At 41.6% G+C, this 19,149-nt stretch overlaps 1 protein-coding gene across 5 annotated transcripts in view; it reads left to right on the top strand.

Moving 5' to 3' along the window:
* Positions 1–19,149, top strand: part of PTPRM (protein tyrosine phosphatase receptor type M) — a 795,639-nt gene that overhangs the window by 1,404 nt on the left and 775,086 nt on the right. The window lies entirely within an intron of this gene.

The following is a 19,149-nucleotide window of genomic DNA, read 5'->3' on the forward strand; positions in this document are numbered from 1 at the left end:
TGTGCGCGCGCGTGGGTCTCCTAGCGCGGCCGGGGGCGTGCCGAGCCGGGAGGGGCCCCTCGCCGAGAGGACCTGTAGACTCCAGGCGTGTGTGTGTGTGTGTGTGTGGAGGGGGGGTGGTCAGGCGTGGGGCCCAACGCCGCGCAGTGTTAGGGGGTTTATCTCTAGGTTGCCATCAATACCTGGAGCACACACGTGGGTGGATGGGCCAGACTCGTGCACATTTGCACACTTTCTCATGTGTATTAGTTTCATTAAGGTCCACGTACAATGGTGGCGCTGGGCTTCTTGTTTTTAGTTAAATAAAAACCCCGCTATTTGAGCGTAAACTTGGGTTGCATAATAGGTTTGTATCATTATTAGGGAGGAATGAATAAGTTGGATCTTTTAAAAGAATTTTTGGTGAAGGAGCTTTTCACTGACAGTAAAACGCGTATTCTAACCATCGGAGAGGTTTGGCTGTCTAGTCTGTGGAAACGTACAGTTTTACTTTTTTTGGGGTCCTGGGTTCACAGAGGCACAGACGCCTGTGTCCCGTGTGTTGCTGAGCTACAGGACCCTTGACCACAGTTGGCCGGAGAGATGAGAATGAGATCGTGGTTGGCAGATTGCTCTGTGCTGTGAAATCCAAACTGTCAACTTCAATAAAGAAGTACCCTTTCCCTAAGTTTAATATTTCCTTAACTGTCTAGTAATTGCACGTGCTCCAGAGGGCTTACAATGATACACTGCTGTCTGATATAAAATTGATGCAGATTTTGGCCTTATTAGCGAATTATGGAGTTAGACTCACCAGTTTTAGAGCCTTGTAACTCATTAGTGTTCGAAGCCAAATATGAGGGCCTTAGTGATGGTTTTCTCCTTATTAAGATTCATAAGTCCCTGCCTGGGATTTGTTAAAAGTTAAGCCTGTCGAATAGCGTTTGGGTGGATTTTTAAGTTGTGTGCAAGGGGATGGAAACAAATATTTATGTAGCTTATTTCAAGCATCACTCATTCATCATTAAAAAAGGACTTCAGCATTAGATAGTACTGGCCTGTGTCCTTGTTAAGGCTGATTTAAACTGTCAAACCCCAAGAAACTTTGACTAAAATTTAGCCATATTTTTTTTTTCAGAGGAAATAATATCATTCTGTTTGTGGGTGTGCTTACCTTTTCTTTGGAAAGCCAGAGTTATTCTAGTGTGTTAGTGGCTAAAGGGGAAAGGAAGGGCAATATCCGAGAGACTGCTTGGAAATGTTGAAATTCTAAATATTTGAAGTTGGTAAATTTTGTGTGTGCGGCGATCAGGTATGTTGCCATGCATTATGGTTTTTTCTCTCCACTTTGCATTTTAGGTGGTATAGGCATGAGGCACTTAATGCTTTGGAAAAGTGAGTTTCTTTGTGTATGCTGGGAAAGTTATGAGCAACAGTGATGCTTATTTCTTTTTAGGATTCTTCTGGAAATTGTAATAATCGGCTGCTTTTTTCCCCTGACACACCTTATGTGATAATCAGTTTTAGAGGTAGAGGAGATAGATTGTAAGCTCCTTGAAGGCAAAGTCAGTATTTTTTTCTTTCTTGATTCCCCATAAAACCCTTAACATGAAGCCTTAGATCTAACAGGCAATCACAATTTTTAGACTAGAACACTAACCTGAACGCTGACCATTTGCAAACAGTCACTTTGTATCTGAATTAACTTGACACAGAAGGGAGGGAGAGGAATGATTGTAGGAAGTTGGACCTGACTGACATTTCTCTGCCTTTGAAATGAGTATTTTCCAGAAGGGGTTCTCCTTAGCTCACCCCAATGGCTTAAATGACGAGATTTTGTGTGAATGGTGGCGGGTTTTTTGTGTGACTAAGATTTATACACACGGGACTTTGCTCTTCCCTTCCTGCAGTGCTCATAATCTCGTGTCCTTTTCAGGAAGGACTGGAATTTATATATTTATTAATTAATCATTTCTAGAGGTGGGCTATAGGGAATTTGGAGTCCAGAGATCAGAAATAGAATGCTAAACTTACTGGAAGAAAAAAAGAATTCAGTGTGTGGTTCATGTGGGCTTTATGTACTATAAACATGCCATTTAAAAAATGGTTTTCCATTTTTACAATTTCTAATTTGTTAATATTCTTGGAATTTCTAATGCCAGTATTCTTGTTGGAGGCTCACTTTCCTGCCTTCTAGGCTTTTAATGGTCATTAAAAATAACTTGTTGGGGTGCCTGGGTGGCTCAGTTGGTTAAGCGTCTGACTTCGGCCTGGGTCATGATCTCACAGTTTGTGAGATCGAGCCCCGCGCCAGGCTCTGTGCTGACAGCTTGGAGCCTGGAGCCTGCTTTGGATTCTGTGTCTCTCTCTCTGTCTCTGCACTTCCCAGCTCATGCTCGCACTCTGTCTCTGTCAAAAATAAATAAACTTAAAAAAAAAAAAAAAAAACTATTGTAAAAAGGAACACAAGTCAGCCTCAAGAAAGTTAAGTCATTTTACTTTTGTTTGAAATTCTCCTTTTTCCTGTGAGAAGCCAAATAGCTGGCAGGTCATTCTTCTTTGACCCAATTTCTTAAAAGCCGAATTGTAATATATTTAATACAACAGAGTATTTAGTTTTACATTATAATGGGACTGATGTGTTAAGTTCTCTTAAAACTCTGGTTTGCAGAGATAGAAATACAAGCAGATCTGGCCCTTTGTTTCTACCACAGTATTTGGAATAAATTAAACCTTACCATATCCTTGTGAATTTGGGGCTCTTGTGGAAAAGTTTATTTTAAAAATACTCTTTAAAGGCTATTTGTGGGAAAAACAGCCAACATCTGAATAAAAAGTCTATAGTTTAGTCGGCAGTCCTGTACCAGTGTTTCATTTCTTAGTTTTGGACTTTGGTGAGGGTTATGTCAGATGTAAACATTAGGAGAGGCAGGTGAAGCGTTGTACTTGGAAGCTGTACTATTTTTTGCAGCTTTCTTGTAAGTCTAAGCTTATTTTAAAATACAAAATATTAAGGTACACTTTATAAAGAGTGGGAATAATTTGAGCATTGTGACTTATTTTTCTTTTTCAGGTAACTATAGTCATGACACTTTATATTTTTATGGTGCTTTAACTAGATTGATAATTCATGTGATGGAAATACTTCAAATTTAGATCAGTGAGCATGAAAGAAATATGCGTAGAAAATTACTATAACATTTTTAGTGTTATGTGTATGTAAAGAAGTATTTACTGTTGAGCATAATAAATTGTGCCGATCTGGAAAATTACAGGTTTTAGTCTTTCATGTTTCCAACGGGTTATTATACAGTTTTTCAGAAGTGAAGTTACTTACATATCATGATGTATGGGTAAGTATGTATATAACTTGAGTAATAATAAAAGTTCTGAAAGAACTTTCCTTAATGGACAAATAATCCAATTTGTGTCTTCAGATTATATAAACACTGGATGAAAGAAGCAAAGCCTTTACTTTTGGCAAAAGTTGGTTTTAGAATTTAAATATTTCCGTGGCAATTCTGTAAAAGTTGATGGCTTATTCAAATTTTTCCATGATGGTTCCATAACAATTTTAGTAACATTCCAAGAACCGATAGGTTGTATGTGTCTGTTTTGGTAGAGGAATCGTGTTTTGGATTCAGTATTGTTTCCTTTCAGTTTTCATTTCAGGTTTCATCAAGTTTTCTAGAATGAGCATGTATTATCTGAATCTCCTAAGACTTAGCTTTCAGCGAGGGGTCAGGCACGTTGATAAGTAGTTACATATTTGTTCAGCAGTATAACATTTTTCTTGAGGGTGGTGTCTACCCTCCCAGGCTTTTTAGTTTAATTTTGAGCTTCTTGGCTTTGAAGACCAACTTTCCCACCAACTTTCTTACAGTTTCGTCTCTCAGTTGCTTATTATCTCCACGAACGTAACACATTAATAAGCTCATTTTGTAAGTGAGCAAAGGTTTCATTACTAACGTGTTTCAGACTCAGTAGTGAAACATTTAAAAAGATCCAAAATAATAGAAGCCTCCCATCATAAGAGGGTGCAGCTTCTCGGGTTCCTAAAATCTTGCTGTGGTTTCCAGTGTAGTGGCCAGAAAGCCCGAGCTTCTTCTGTGGCTCTGAAAAACCCAACAGAGAAAAGTAAGTAGGGGCTGGTGTTGGGCGGGGAGCAGGAAAGGGTTAGTCACCAACCTTGGGAGTCTGTAGTGCCCCCGCCATTGAGTAGAAGTGTGTAAGAGACAAATGAAAGAAGAAAACAGGCGTGAGAAGAAAAGTGTTGTGTGCTCAGGCATCAGTGACATTCTGGAGGTTCTGGAGGTCCTAGCAGAGGAGGGTCGCTGCCCTTCCACCCTCCTTGCTCTTAAGGATGGAACTTGTGGAAAGGAAAGGAAGGGTAATCAAAAGAGTGACAGGTAGGTCGTTTTTACATCTGCACCTCAGCAGCTTTAGGTGGCCTTGGGGAGGGCCTGGGGGGTATTGAGCCAAGTGTTGATGGCAAGCCGAGTTTATATCTGCACTTCTTAAAACTTGGTGTGCCCCAGGAGCACCTGCAGTGGCCCTTCCCAGTGTTAATTTCTAGGGCTGAGCTATGGCGATTGTAAGGTGGAAGGTTCATGGAGGGTCTCACAGCATCTCACCACGTAATCCTGGTTTGTGGCCACGTTTTGGGACATGTTGATCTAAAAAAGCAGTTCTTAAAGTGCTGTCCTTGGACCAGCAGCGTGAGAGCATCCCTTCGGAACTTGTGAAACATGCCCGACTCTTGGCCCCACCCAGACCTGCTGAATCTGAAACTGGAGGAAGGTTTCAGGCTGCTGTCTGTGTTGCAGGAAGCCCTTGAGAGCGTTCAGATGCTTGTAAGAACTACTTTTCCCGAAGAGCCAGGATCCTCATTTTGCAATGTCAGCCTACCTTGACAAGAGTTGAAAGAGAACCATGGGTAAAAATAGAAGTCACGTTCATGCACTTATTGGCCTCCTGATGAACACAGCCAAAATTATGAACAGGCTGACGTGACCGTGCTATGATTCTCAGCCTCTTAGGTGAAACCGCCAGTGTGACATTTCAAATGATAGTCTTATCTGGGGAAGATATTGGAGCCAGCCATTTGTTAAAACTTAAATGAAAAAGTTTTCTGTAATTTTACTTACCCCAACATAAAGTTTTAATTAAAATTTGTGGTAATGATTAGCCACTGGAAATTTTTCTGGGTGGATATTGTGTGTAGAAGGTATTTGTTGGTTTGTTGTAATAAGTGCACAGCCCAATGTGTCTGTAAAATAATGCCTTTCGTTCAAGTAAATATGGAGCACTTCCTGTTTGTAAAGCCCCTTGACAGGGGAGCATTGGGAGGGGTGGTAGTGGGCAAAGATAAGAAACATACAGTTATGATGCTTTGTCCATTTATGAGAAGTTTCAAAACCCACTGAAATAGAATAGAAACAGTTCTGTCTTTGGAGAGCACTGGAAATTAATGTACCTGAAATCTGGAGTTTCAATGTGGAAATCAAAGGAAACTGTGCCTTTGGAAATGAACTCAACTTCCAGATAGAAAAAGGGTTTTCATTACCCTTCTCTTCAGGGTACCGCCAGTGCATATCCGAAAATAGAGCTGATTTCTGTTTTCCGCAAAAGACAGACATCACCGTCTCTGTCATTTAACACCCCAGGTAACTAAAAGCGCTCGGCACGTTATTTAACAGATTTATCTTGACAATGTTGTCACCAGACTTTCCGAGAATCAAGGCGCCGAGTGCTCTCCACAAGGCAGGCTGGCCTCCTGCTTCCTGCTCCTCCTGCTTGTGATCCAGAGCTGATCACTAGGTGTAGCTACATCCTTAGACCCACCTGCCTGAGCCGGGAGAGGCCCAGCCTTACCCACCTAAGGCTTCCGGCTCCCATTTACTTACAGCTGAAGGAAGGATGCTGTTTAGCGCACCTTCCTCTGCCTGTCCGCGTGTCTTACTCTTTTCTGTGAGCTTAAACTCTTTCACGGAAGTTTTGGTTCCAGTAGTTGTAATCTTTAGTTTGTTGTGGTGCAGCCCTGACCCAAAGGCAACTTTAAACTGGTCTGTGATCCTCTTTCTCGTTTTTCTCTTTTGCTGTATCATATGTTGCTGCTATTCTATATATAGCAGCGGGGCTAGAAGAAGTAGTGTATGTCTGCCAACTAAGTAAGAGTTCGTCTTCACCTGTGGCTGTGCTCCATCAGGCCTTTTAGCAGCAGCCCAGAAAGAGGCAGTGGGGTGTAGAGCCAGGGGCAGGTATGTATCATCGGTGGGAAGTGGCTGTGGGCTGTTGCTTACTTAGCCCGCGAGAGATTACTTCTGTGGCATTGCGGTTTAGGTTTATAGTTGGGGAAGTCCTTACAATTTGCACTGGAAATCTGATCCAGTTAATTTTCCTGCTTACAACGCGGAGGACTAATGAGTCATTAAACACTTTTTATATGAAGCGCAAGTGTTGGAAGCAAGGGGAAGGCAGAGGATAGGATGGAAGGCAGGGTCACTCACTTTATATCTGGGGCTGATGGGCGGGGGGCGTGACCTCGAAGGCCAGAGAGCAGTGATTGCAGCATGTGAGGGAGAAGATGAATGAGAGCAGAGTTGTCAGGGACTTGTCAGAACAGATGAGTTTTTGGCATCTCCCTTGGAGGAAAAGGCCACCGTTTAACAGAGTGATTTATTTCAAAATGCAGCAGCCTAAGCAGAAGCAAAGCATTTACTTTTTATGGGCGGCAAAGCATAAAAGCTTATAGAGCATCAGTTTGTTTTCAGATGGGTGAATATTCATTTTGATCTCTTTCCTAGTCCATATGCAGAAAGCAGATTTATTGCACTGAAGGAGGAGAATGTGTTTTAGTTTGCATCACCGTGGAAGGCAGAGACCCCATTCCTTCTCCCCAGCTTCTAGCTGTGGAATCCAAGCAGGTTCACAGGAAGGCTGCTGACAGCAGGTGACAGGGAATTGGACCACACCCTATTGGCAGTCGGTGTTCCATGGATCCTATTAGATCTCTTTTCTCAGTTGGAGTGTCTTGAGCTACTTTAAATCATGTCCCAACCACATGCTTGAGATGACCTCATTGTACATTCTCTGGATACAAAATTATGAAGTAGCCTAAAGCATTACCTTTAAAATAAATTATACTGATAATATATAAAATAAAAATCAAATCACTGAGCAATGTTTAGCGTGTATTAATGTGTATCAATCACTTAATATATTTGTGGAATGAATATGGAAATGAATTAAATTCTCTTGGGGAAGAAAAATATAAAATAACTTACACTTACTACGTGTTTTTTTTTTTTTTTTTTTTTTTTTTTTTTTCCTATCAAGTTTAGCTTTTTTGAGCATCTGGCATAACTTTAATAATAGGCCCAGGCTATGGATTTCGTGTTTGGTACCCTTAGCAATTTATAAGCATGTAGATAGTATTTAGTTGCTAAGTTTAGAGGAGAAAGTGTTACTTTTTGTTACCTGAATATATGAAAGTTAAACTGTAATTTTATCATGTATAATATAAATGTATTAATCAGGTACTGTTCTAAAGCAGAAGTTTGCTAAAAATGGAATTTATCATATGGTAGGTTTATCGTGACTCTAGGAGGGTTTGATTTTAGTCACTGGTAAATTAAAAGAACCGTGGTCTCACCAGTAAGAAGGTTCCATAACAGGGTGTCATGTATATTATCTCTGCTGGTTTTATTTCTGGTACCGAATGAAATGAATTCTACTTAGAGCCCACTTTCGCACATTAACATCCAGCTCATCTTCAGTAGAGCCGGCATGCTCTGGTTCCTTTTCCATTCGGTATGGTATATACTCAGGTGATGAAACTTCATAAAACGAGGTCACCTTGACAACAGTCTCATAAACTGTGTTCTCTGCTTCCTTGAGTTTTGAAATCTAGACCACTGAATATGGTGTGAGATCTCCACAATTATCCACTGGCATGATGGCCTGTGTGTGTGTTATGGGAGTTCTTGCCCTATTTTCTCAGTCAGTTACCATTTTCGTCCTATTTGCCTGGGTTTTCAGGGAGCCCCTCCTTGTCTTCCAGCAGGGGGTCACTGTGCAAGCATGTCCTGTGTTGCTGACCCTCAGAAGGTTTGGAGTGGGGGGGTGTGGGGGCCCTGCCTGGCCGTGGAGGGCCTTTGACAGCTGGAGGATGTTGAGGCTTTGATGTCAGCTGTGGGTTCCTTGGGATTTGGAAAGAAGGGCAGTCCCCCCCCCCCCTCCCCCCCGCCCTGCCCGGCAGATCAGGTGTTCCTGATTTTGGAACAAGGCTTCTGAATTGCCTTGTGGCCTTGGGTATGCTGTTGAATTTTTCTGAGTCTTAGTTTTCTTTCTGGAAAAGTACCTTGCAGGATTATCATAAAGACTAACCAATGCCATGACATTAGGAGGGCTCTTGAGGTGACAGGGTTGTGTCTGTGTAGTCATGAGGAAGAGAGGAGATTGGTCAGTTCTGCACCGTCCGTGTCCATTGTGGGTTTAACCATGTGAACCCACTGTTCTTGTAAGTCAGAAACGGTCGACTATTGACAGTTTCATATAGTTCAAACTAATAGGTTCCCTTTCTGGGTCCAAGGGGTTGATAGTGGTCATACCTGGAGGCTGTAAAAGTGACATGTATGTCAGCGTGGTTATACACATATATGTGTTATAAATACGTGGCCAATATTGTGTTTTAAAAGGAAAAAAAAAAGCTGAAAGTAGCAAAGTGATCACCTCGAATTGGAACCGTGCAAAGCCAACACTACTCAATAGCACGGAAGGTGGTACTCCCCCCGTGTTCAAGTCACATGTGGCTCCTAGACTCATATTCCTGGCCCCACAGACCCACTGAGTCAGAATCTCTGGAATGGGGCCACAGAAACTGGTGGAGAAACATCTTAGATAATCTTGATGCTTGTAAAAGTCGAAAGACTACTACCAAGAAAATAGCAGTGGCTCACAGACCATGCCCTTTGGAGAACTTCTCACATCTTCTCCAGTTAGTGTTAAGAAATCATCTAAAGATCATCACATGGATTTTTAGACCAAAGTATCAATTGACTGAAGAGTATTTCTTTTACAAAGCAGAGGCTTTCTGGTATCACAAGAAAACATGAATTATGAAACAAGGCATTTTATAGAAACTTGGCTGTTTTGTACCCTTCTTTCAACTTGGTGACCTCTAGTAAATGTGCTGTCAGTCTGGAATTTTTAGGATATAATAAAAGAATAAAGACATTTCAGGGTAATCAGAACACAGTGACTTTACATCTTCAGATTTGCAGCTCTGAGCCGCATTTTGAGATGACTCACTCATAGAAGAGAATGAGACAAGATGGCATTGGGAATAATATTTTCCAGCACTTATTCCTTTATATCATGTTCACTGAAACATGGACACTGTAGAATAATTGGTCTTAGGGGCCCCATAAGGGGGCCAAAAGCTTGGCATTTTGATTGTAGTAGTTCCTAAAAGACTCACAAACCTCAAAATGGGAATACCAGTCTGCTAAAGGCAGTTGAAATTTCTACCAGCTCATCATTTTGACCAAGGAAGAAAGGTGCTTGTTGAAATGTCATGTCTGGGAGAGGTGGCTCATTAAGTCATCTTAATATGACATCCCCAACTAGCTGTCACCTTGATAAGTTGACATCCTTAGATGTCAGATTTCTTACTCGTTAAATGAAGACATTCGATTCAAGGATCTAGAAGGTCTCTCCAATCACTTAGAGTATGAGGATTGTCATCTTAGTTCACATTAATTTGTCAGATAGCATGGTGTTAAAAGAGTGAGACCTGGATCAATGGGGCATTTTTGGTAGATGAGGCTGGGAGAAAATTGGGTCCAATCTAAAAGAGTACCTGATACAGCATGAAGTTGCTTGTTAGAAGGAAGTTGGAGGAATGTCTGAATGATTTTAGACGCTTCCCACATTTGCTGTAGCTGCCTCTGCACAAATGAAGCTCATTCTTTTCCTCCATGCAGAGAATGTATTTGCCATTCATAGGTGCCACCAAAGGCTTTGCTGCAACCAGACTGAAGTCTGTGATTTTCTACTTAAATTGTGGCAACAGAGATAAGCCTCATTTTGGGGGCTTGGAATTGATAGTAATAAGTGATAGTCGTGTATTGAGCACTAATTATGTGCTAGGTACCGTGCCGAGAGAATATGATATTTTCAAACCCATTGCTGCGCAGTAGCTAATAAAAGCTTGGCTGAGAGCAGGGATGAGAGCTTTGGGAGGTAAAGCCGCCTCCGTTTCTAACAGAGTGGGTCATCTGGGCGTAGGGTATGTGCACCATACATCCTCCCTCCCCATACACACAGGTGCAGCGTGGCCTTTTCCTGATTTATGCTTTGATTTGATGCTATCCATCTGTAGCGAGGTGTGCTCTATGCAAAAGTGTTTCTGATGGAGTGTCGTTTCAACATCTTCTGATGTTTCAGGACATGCTGTGGAATCTTTATAATGGCCTTCTGGGGAGATTTCCTCCTGGGTCTTAGTTCCAGGAAAAGGTGTGACTCTTCTGTGCCCTTAGTTTCTTCTTGTGGACATAGAATTGTATAACCCATCAAGTTTTCCTCTTTATGTTGGCTGCTAGAAAGCCAGATTCAAATGTGTGTTCTGTGATGGTAAGAACATTTTTGAACGGGAAAACCTCAGTTAAAGCTGGCCTTCATTGGGGCGCCTGGGTGGCTCAGTCAGTTGAGCGTCCGACTTTGTCTCGGGTCATGATCTCACGGTCCGTGGGTTCGAGCCCGCGTCGGGCTCTGTGCTGACAGCTCGGGGCCTGGAGCCTGTTTCGGATTCTGTGTCTCCCTCTCTCTCTGCCGCTCCCCTGTTCATGCTCTGTCTCTCTCTGTCTCAAAAGTAAATAAACGTTAAAAAAAAAAAAAAAAAGCTGGCCTTCATCAAATGGGGAATTTGTTGGCCCTCGTGACAGAGGAGGCTGTGTGTAGGCACAGTTGGTCCCAAAGGCTCAACACAGACATTGGGGTTCTGAGCCTTCTTCTGTAAACATCTTTCCTCTTTATGTGGTGTTTCGAAGGGGTCATAGGCTGAATCCTCCAGCTCTAAGCCTAGTGGGAAGAGAGGTTCTGTCCCCCCAAAGTACAGACCACTTCTGCTAGTGGGCTCACTGAGTCAGCTCATATCACCTGTTTCCACTTTAACCTCATGCTCTGCTTGACCTGCCCACTGGACCAGGCACATGGCCAGCTCACATGGACCACATAGACCAAGAGTGAGGAAATGGAAGTTTCTCCATGGAGAAATGGGTTCTGTGACCAGTTGAAGAGAGTGGATGCTGGGTGGGCAAAAAGCGGTAAAATGCCCAGAGTGACATTCTGTGCAATAGAACCTTGTATCCGATTGCTTTTTCTGACCTGATGCTTAATCTCCTGTTCGCTTTTCTCACTTCATTCTAATGTATCTTGCTGTATTTTATGTGCCATTATAAATGCACTAAATCTTTGGAACTAAGTGGTGGTAACAAAGTAAATGAGTTCCAAATCTTAACATCAGGGTCAGTTCAAATGCAACTTTGGTGTGTGTGCATTTGTTTTACTTCCTAGTGACACCATGGAACACATTCAAAGCTCACTCACTGAAGAACACAGGTAGGAAGATGGTAGGGGTGGTTATTATAGCCCAGTGTAGTACTTCTCCAACTTATTTTTTAAAGCATCAGAATATTTTAATTAAGCAAAATTTTACATAGGTGGAAAAGCATAACAATATTTTGGTTAAACAAAATTTTATATGAGAAGATTAAAACAAAAGATCCCCCAACTTGGGAAGCAAGGTATAAAGGGTGGTTATTGCTGTGTAACAAAGCTCCCCAAAACTTGGTAGCTTAAAGCAACAAGTTTTCTGGGTTTTTTTTTTTCTCTGTTTTTTGTGTTTTATGGGGGGAAAGTCTGGTGAACTAAACTGGGATTGGTAAACTTTATGTAAATGTCTTTACTTAGGTGACCTTGGCTGGGCTCTCTTGCTGTTTTGGGGTTGGTTGACTGTAGGCTGCTGTAGGGTAGCCTTGGCTGCCTCTCCTCCTTTATTTTCCAGCACGCAGAGTTTCCAAAGAGAGTGGAAACGTGCCAAGGCCTTTTGGCTTATGCTTGGGAAGGGCACGTTGTCCGTTTTACCTTGTTCTGGTCAAAGCCAGGCCAGCCTAGAGCAAGGGTAGGGAAATAGACCTCAATCGTTGGTGTATGGGGCTGCAGGACCACATTGTAAATAGGGTGGATACAAGGAGAGGTGGAGAATTAGGCCCCACATAGGGTCTGCCAGGCCCCAGTGCCTGTGCTTTGAGATGCCTCTGCTTTGTAGAGCATAGTTGGGAAATCACTGGCAGCATGAGAAAAAAGGAATTTAAGACTGAAAGATCTGTATTCAGGGTCCACCCTGACACTGTCCTCTGAAAGGAAGCTGTTTAATCCCAGTGAACTCAGTTCCTTGTCTGTAATTAGGGTCATTCAGTGGCATTCTGATTCATAGGTTTGCCGCTAAGATCAAATATGATAATGGGCTGTATAAAAAGAAACTTTTACAAACTGTTGTACCTCGGGGTATTCTGAAGGTGATCATAGACCGATTAAGCCTGAGTTCTCATCCTGGCTGTGTCATTTATCAGTTGCGAAAGTCACAGTGCCTCTCGGAGCCAGTTTCTTTATCTGTAAAGAGGGGATGACATCTGCCTCCTTGGTCATCCTTTGGAAAACTTAGTGCCTGGTCTGTAAAGAGCTGTTGTCATTGTCCTTAGAGCCCTACGACCACAGAATAACCTTCAGTGTTTGTCTTGTGTGTTTCCTTTCTGTCTGCAAACCCCAAAGGGTGTGGTTCCCCCAGCTCCAGGTTTTCTTCCATTTGTAATCCAACTCATAAAGCAGCTATTTCCTCTGGCTTCCCAAGGGCCGGGGCAAAGAAAATAGGAACATCGCATGCCACCTACGTGTGGGTCCTTTACATGTTATTTGCTACCAAAGCAGTCCTCTAAGGTACAAATGGTGGCACTGTCATGTTGTGGTTTACGGAACTGCGGCCCTAACGTGTTAAGGTGTAGCCCAGATGGTGGATACAGCACTGTGGACCCCAAAGGGCTCCATTCCTCCAGTGTCTCTTAAGACCAAACCTTGTGCTCTTCTCCTTGCCTGCTGGGCCCAAAGCACGTGGCATAATTTCCAAGTGTGCTTAACCTGTTTGGTACAGTTTCTCATTTTGATCTTAAAAACAGTTGTGAAGTTGGCTTAGCTTGCAGTGCACTGTGGCTATTTTTCAGCCCTCTGAAATAGTAAATTAGAAGAAAAAGTACTTGGCTCCTAAGTAACTGGAATGAAACCAATTGATTAGAGACACTATCCATATTTTTCACCAGCAGAGGAGGGCAGAATGTTGTCTTCTCTGGGGTTTCAAATCCTCTGAATTATGTTTTTATAATTTTTTTGTGTTTTGTGGGGAGGAGTGTTAAATCCTTTGTAAATCTCTCATCTGTGTGTGTTAGCAGTCTCAGGGGCAAAGTGCCACTAAGGTCAGCGACAATTTATTTTTAGACCTTTCCCTGCAGGTGGAGGTGGGCCGGCCTTTGGAGATTGATGTTAATCACCTTCTGTGGAACAAATTGCATTTTCTTTTGAGGTTGGACAAAGACAAAAGAAGCAAGTAGATCCATATTTGAAGGACCTTTTTTTTTTTAATCTGAGAGAGACAGAATGTGAGTGGGGCGGGGGCAGAGAGAGAGGGAGAGAGAGAGAATCCCAAGCAGGCTCTGCACTATCAGCACAGAGCCCGATGGGGGGCTCAAACTCAGGAACCATGAAATCATGACCTGAGCTGAAGTCAGATGCTTAATGGACTGAACCACCCAGGCACCCCAGTATTTGAAAGATTTAAAAGCATCTAATGAGTTGGGTCTTACTGTAGTCACCATGAAAAAGAACTCTTTGGTATATAATATTTTACAATGATTATGTGCATTGCTTAAATCACTTTTTTTTTCAACATTGTTAGAGATAATTACACCAAAATAGAGTGACTAAATATTAAAAGAATATTAGCATCCTTCACAGTGATTTAAAAAAGTTCTGGGGCGCCTGGGTGGCTCAGTCAGTTAAGCATCCAACTTGGGCTCACGGTTCATGGGTTTGAGTCCTGCGTCCAGCTCTTTGCCGACAGCTCAGAGCCTGGAGCCTGCTTCAGATTCTGTGTCTCCCTCTCTCTCTCTGCCCCTCCCCCACTCATGCTCTGGCCTTTTCTGATTCTCTCATAAATGAATAAACATTAAAAAAATTCTAAAAATATTAAACAATTCTGGATTTAGATTTTTCACCAAAATCATTTGTGAAATGATGATGACTGTCAACAGATGCATATTTATTTCATTTTATTCTTACTTTGGGCAGCTCTCTGAGCAGCTGGAGGTGAAACGAGGTGGTGTGGTCATTGTTAAGGATGAGAGAGATCCTGGGAACAGACCTCGGGGCTCTAATGTTGGCTCCTGCTCTCATGTGGCATGTGATTTGGGTCTGGTCTCCTAATTGTGACTCAAGTCACAGTAGAATAAAATGGATATTAAAATAACTGCTTAGGGGCGCCTGGGTGGCTCAGTCGGTTGAGCATCCGACTTCGGCTCAGGTCATGATCTCGCAGTTTGTGGGTTTGAGCCCCACGTCGGGCTCTGTGCTGACAACTCAGAGCCTGGAGCCTGTTTCAGATTCTGTGTCTCCCTCTCTCTCTGACCCTCCCTCGTTCATGCTCTGTCTCTCTCTGTCTCAAAAATAAATAAACAATAAAAAAAACTGCTTAAAGTACCTACAGAGATTGCGAGGATCCAATGAAATAATTTAAAAACCTGCTTTCTCACCCGTGAAGTCCTGGCCATGGCCAGCTGCCTTTGCCAGACACACCCTTGTTTGGCTTTGTTTCCGAGTTTCCGCTGGAGTTGGGACGCTGTGTGGGGCTGACCTGTGTTCCTCCCCCTGCCCCTGTGGCCCTCCTGCTAGGCCTGCTTTTGGTGAAACAGAAAAGCTACCAGCCACCAGGTGATTGTTCTCTGTCTCTTTATAAATGGGAAATTGCTGTTAAGTTGGCTTTTTGTTTTTTCCTCTTGGGATGCTTTTGGAATGCATATTGTTTTTTCTGTGCTGGACCCAAGGTTATTCTTTCATGCTTCAGTTCTATAGATTAAAATCAAGCACAGGGGTGAAAAATCCTCAAAGACTGGAGGTATTTGCAGGGCGCATTCTTTTCCAAAGAATAACTACGATATATAAATAATGACCTAGGACTAAGAGTGAGAATGAGGTAGGATAAAGTCTTCCAACCATAGCAAGTGGCTGTGCCTTCTATGCCAGAGGACTGATGGGTGAGCTCCGTGTTGGGGCCCTGGGATGTGCTAGGTACTGAGGATATGAGCATGTCCAAGATGAGGGTTGGCTCACAGGAGCTTACAGGAAAGCTCGAGGGGCACACAGGCAAGTTGAAGGCAGACCTGGCAAGGGAGCTCACAGCTAAGCGTGCAGAAAGAAGGAAGGACCTTGAGTGAGAGCTCTCCAGTGGTCAGCTCACACGGTTCAGGGTTGCAGGTTTCCAGTGGAAACCAGGCACTGCCCCAGAGGCCTGCGGGCACTATTCACGGTACTGTTCAGAGGGATGGGAGAGGGTACTATTCAGGGTACTATTCAGAGGGATGGGAGAGGGGTGACCTCTAAGTATTGTCTTTAAAGGTTTTGAAGTTTTTTTTCTCTTAGATGGGACACCTGCTAAGCAGGTGGTTTTTTTTGTTTTTAATTGAAGTGTAATTGACATACAATATTTCATTAGTTTCAGGTGTACAATGTATAGTAATTTGACATTTATATACATTATGCAGCGATGACCATGATAAGTCTAGTTATCGCCTGCAAATGAGTTTTTGAGGTAGTGGAGATGCAGAAGGGGAGAGGCCTGGGAAATTGGAAAGAGGAACAGACTTCATAGTTGTTGTTGCTTTGTTTTTTTTTTTTTTCTTTGAATTAGAAGATCATGTTGTTGGTTACTTGGCATCTTTCCCTTCAGTCTCCATGCAGTAGTTCTTATTTGCTGCTGTATTTAAGGATGAGCTTGTATAGGATGAGAATTTGGCCAGAAGTAGGAAAAGTGTGGGGTGTTGGGGGAAAATTTGGCTCGTTATTCCCATGCCTGATGTCATGGCCCCAGGCTTTCTCTTTTTCTTGTTCCCCATCCTCCATATTCATCTCGTATAGTAGGTGGGTTTTAAGAGACAGTGGTGAACTAAACAGGTATCCATATCCCACGGCACCATCACCACTCCTACTGTATTGGAATTATCAGAGGACAGGTACTTGGCATCCTACTTCTCCTCTGAAGGGTGTGGGCAGGACAGTGACTATTGACAGAAAGAAATGGTAAGTGAAAGTTTAACCACTACCATGTCTGTGTCCGGCATTGGTTGGTGCTCTATGGACTTCATTTCTACTCAGCACAGCAGTACTTAAGGGGAGAAGTATTAGAACAAAAGGAAAAGTAATGCTTATTGACTAAATGCCTAGGCATTATTTTATGTACTTTTTTATAAGTATTACCTAATTTAATACTGATAACCACCTAAATTACCCCCATTTTACAAGCCAGGAAATAAACTCAGAGGCTAAGCAAAGTGCCCGAGCTCAGACAAACTGCAAGGGCAAAGCTGGAGCCTGAACCTGAAGCTGCTAAGCCACAGTGACCGCCAGTTCTTTGTATCAGACACAATTAGAAGCACTCTGCACACACCATGAACTTGAAATGCTTCTTTTCATGACCCAGGGTTGAAGGATGGATGCTCCAGATGAACAGGGCATTAGGCCCTGAATTGCAGAGTGAATGGACAGAGGAAAATGCCAGCTCTTGGGACACTTAGGCTGGCCCCAAGTGGGAGGATGACTCAAAACAGAGTCAACAGATGGGTTTACTCATTATGGAGACTATGTTAAAACATAGCCAACAGAACTGTTAGAGTCAGGAACAAAAGAAGGGATAGATACTGCTTACTGAGATCTTGGTCTAGAGAAATGATTTCCTTGAGCCAGGAGCTGATGCTGGTAAGTTCCAAGATCTGTGGGCCACTGTCCCTGGGTAGTCTTCTAACTTCACGCTTGTGTCTCCAGTCAAGTGATTTAAAAAAATTGGACAATTCCTTGAAAATTGATAAGTTCACATCTGAAATTTTTCATCATAAATTTATACAATTGAGAAGGAGGGAATTTAGGCTCTATGGTAAATATTGACATTTTAATATAAAACAACAATCTTTTAAAGCATCCTTCAGAAACAGCATCAGAATACCAAAGAGATTTGATTCTCTCCATTGTCCATTTAAAAATACATGAACAAGCTTGTATTTAATTGAGAGACATTTTACATGCTTAATTTTTCTTCTTTAACTGCTATTTACATTTTATTTCCCCATAGAATCTTATCCTATTACAACATGTTTAAGCTTGAGAGTCTTTTAGTGATTACTTATCAAACTTCTCTGCAACAAAAATGTGTATAAATTGAGATTTTAATTGTCTTTAATTTTATGGGACCATAAAGCAGTAAGTGCTAAATTTTATCTAGTTGAATTGTCACTCTCAAATTATTTGGATATAATTGAATCATGGTTGAAATTTATTCGAATAGTATTTTAGATATCAGCTGGGTTTTAAAAAATAGTTAATGTAGCTGTGGATAGACATTATTTACCATTAAATGGGGTTAAACCTAAGTTCTATTTTCAGTTTGCATTTTTATAAATCTGTGTTGAGAATTCTTTCATATAAATAGGTAGAAAGGACTAGAGAATTGCTATACCTGTTCCACTTTGAATTCTTTTCAAGTTATATGCCAAGATCCCCATTGAGTTATAACATTAGAAATTATTTGTAATGACCAGTGTGATTACTTTCATTCTTGACCATATTCAAAGCAAAAAATTGGAAACCAACTATTCAGTAAGGTATTTTTTTCCAGTTATGCACCTTCTCCTTTGCTGGTGAGTAATCCAAGCAGACCGTCTAAACCAAGATTTATCACTACCTATTAATTACACCTGTTATTTTTATTTAAAAAATTTTTTTAACGTTTTATTTATTTTTGAGACAGGGAGAGACAGAGCATGAACAGGGGAGGGTCAGAGAGAGGGAGACACAGAATCTAAACAGGCTCCAGGCTCTGAGCTGTCAGCACAGAGCCCAACGCGGGGCTCGAACTCACGGACCGAGAGATCATGACCTGAGCCGAAGTCGGCCGCTGAGCCTACTGAGCCACCCAGGTGCCCCCATACCTGTTATTTTTAACCTAAAGCCACCTTGTTTAACCCAGAAATAAAGAACAATCCAGAAATTGTTGTGAAAATAAAAATTAATATAAATTTTAACGTATTTTAGCCAATGTATGCTTTAAATATACATATGCATACACTTACATACCTTATATACATAGACATATATATATATATATATACGTATATATATATAAATACATATAAATACACATATACATATATACGTATATACACACACATTTTTGTCAAACCTTAGAGGTGAAGATTTAGGCTAATCACTAAGTGAAAAATATCTATTATATGATTTGGTTTGCACAGCGGTCCTCATCAAAGCTGTCAGTCACATCAGCTTTACTTTTTAAGAGAAAAGGTCTTAGTTTTTAATTTCAAATAAGTGTTAATTTGCATTTTGAGGAAAAATTTAAAAAACAGTAAAAAGAAATATGACAGGTTATTAAAAGCAGTTTAGTCAAGTTTAAAATGATGCAGATTCAATGGAGTTAATTATATTTTATAGTAGGTATGTTGCTTGAACCATGGCAAATCTATTCTGTTTCACATTAACTTACAGGAATATAATATCATGGACACCTAAAATTATAAGGTATTACAGAGTGAGGATTATAATGAAGACACCTGCTGGTTTTCTGGTAAATATGTGTGAAGGTCCGTATTGAACTTCGTGTTTGACTTCTGGGAACAATTAAATAAGAATCACGGACATACTTCCAGAAATAACTATATCAGTTTCTAAAGAGTGCAGAATCCAACTTTTCCTATGTCTTTAATAAAAGAAATGCTACTCAAAGTAAATGGGCACAGCAGCAGATTGACCTAGGACATTTTTGTTAACATGAGATAGAGA

Source organism: Neofelis nebulosa, chromosome 11 (assembly GCF_028018385.1).
Source record: "Neofelis nebulosa isolate mNeoNeb1 chromosome 11, mNeoNeb1.pri, whole genome shotgun sequence".
Taxonomy (NCBI): Eukaryota; Metazoa; Chordata; class Mammalia; order Carnivora; family Felidae; genus Neofelis; species Neofelis nebulosa.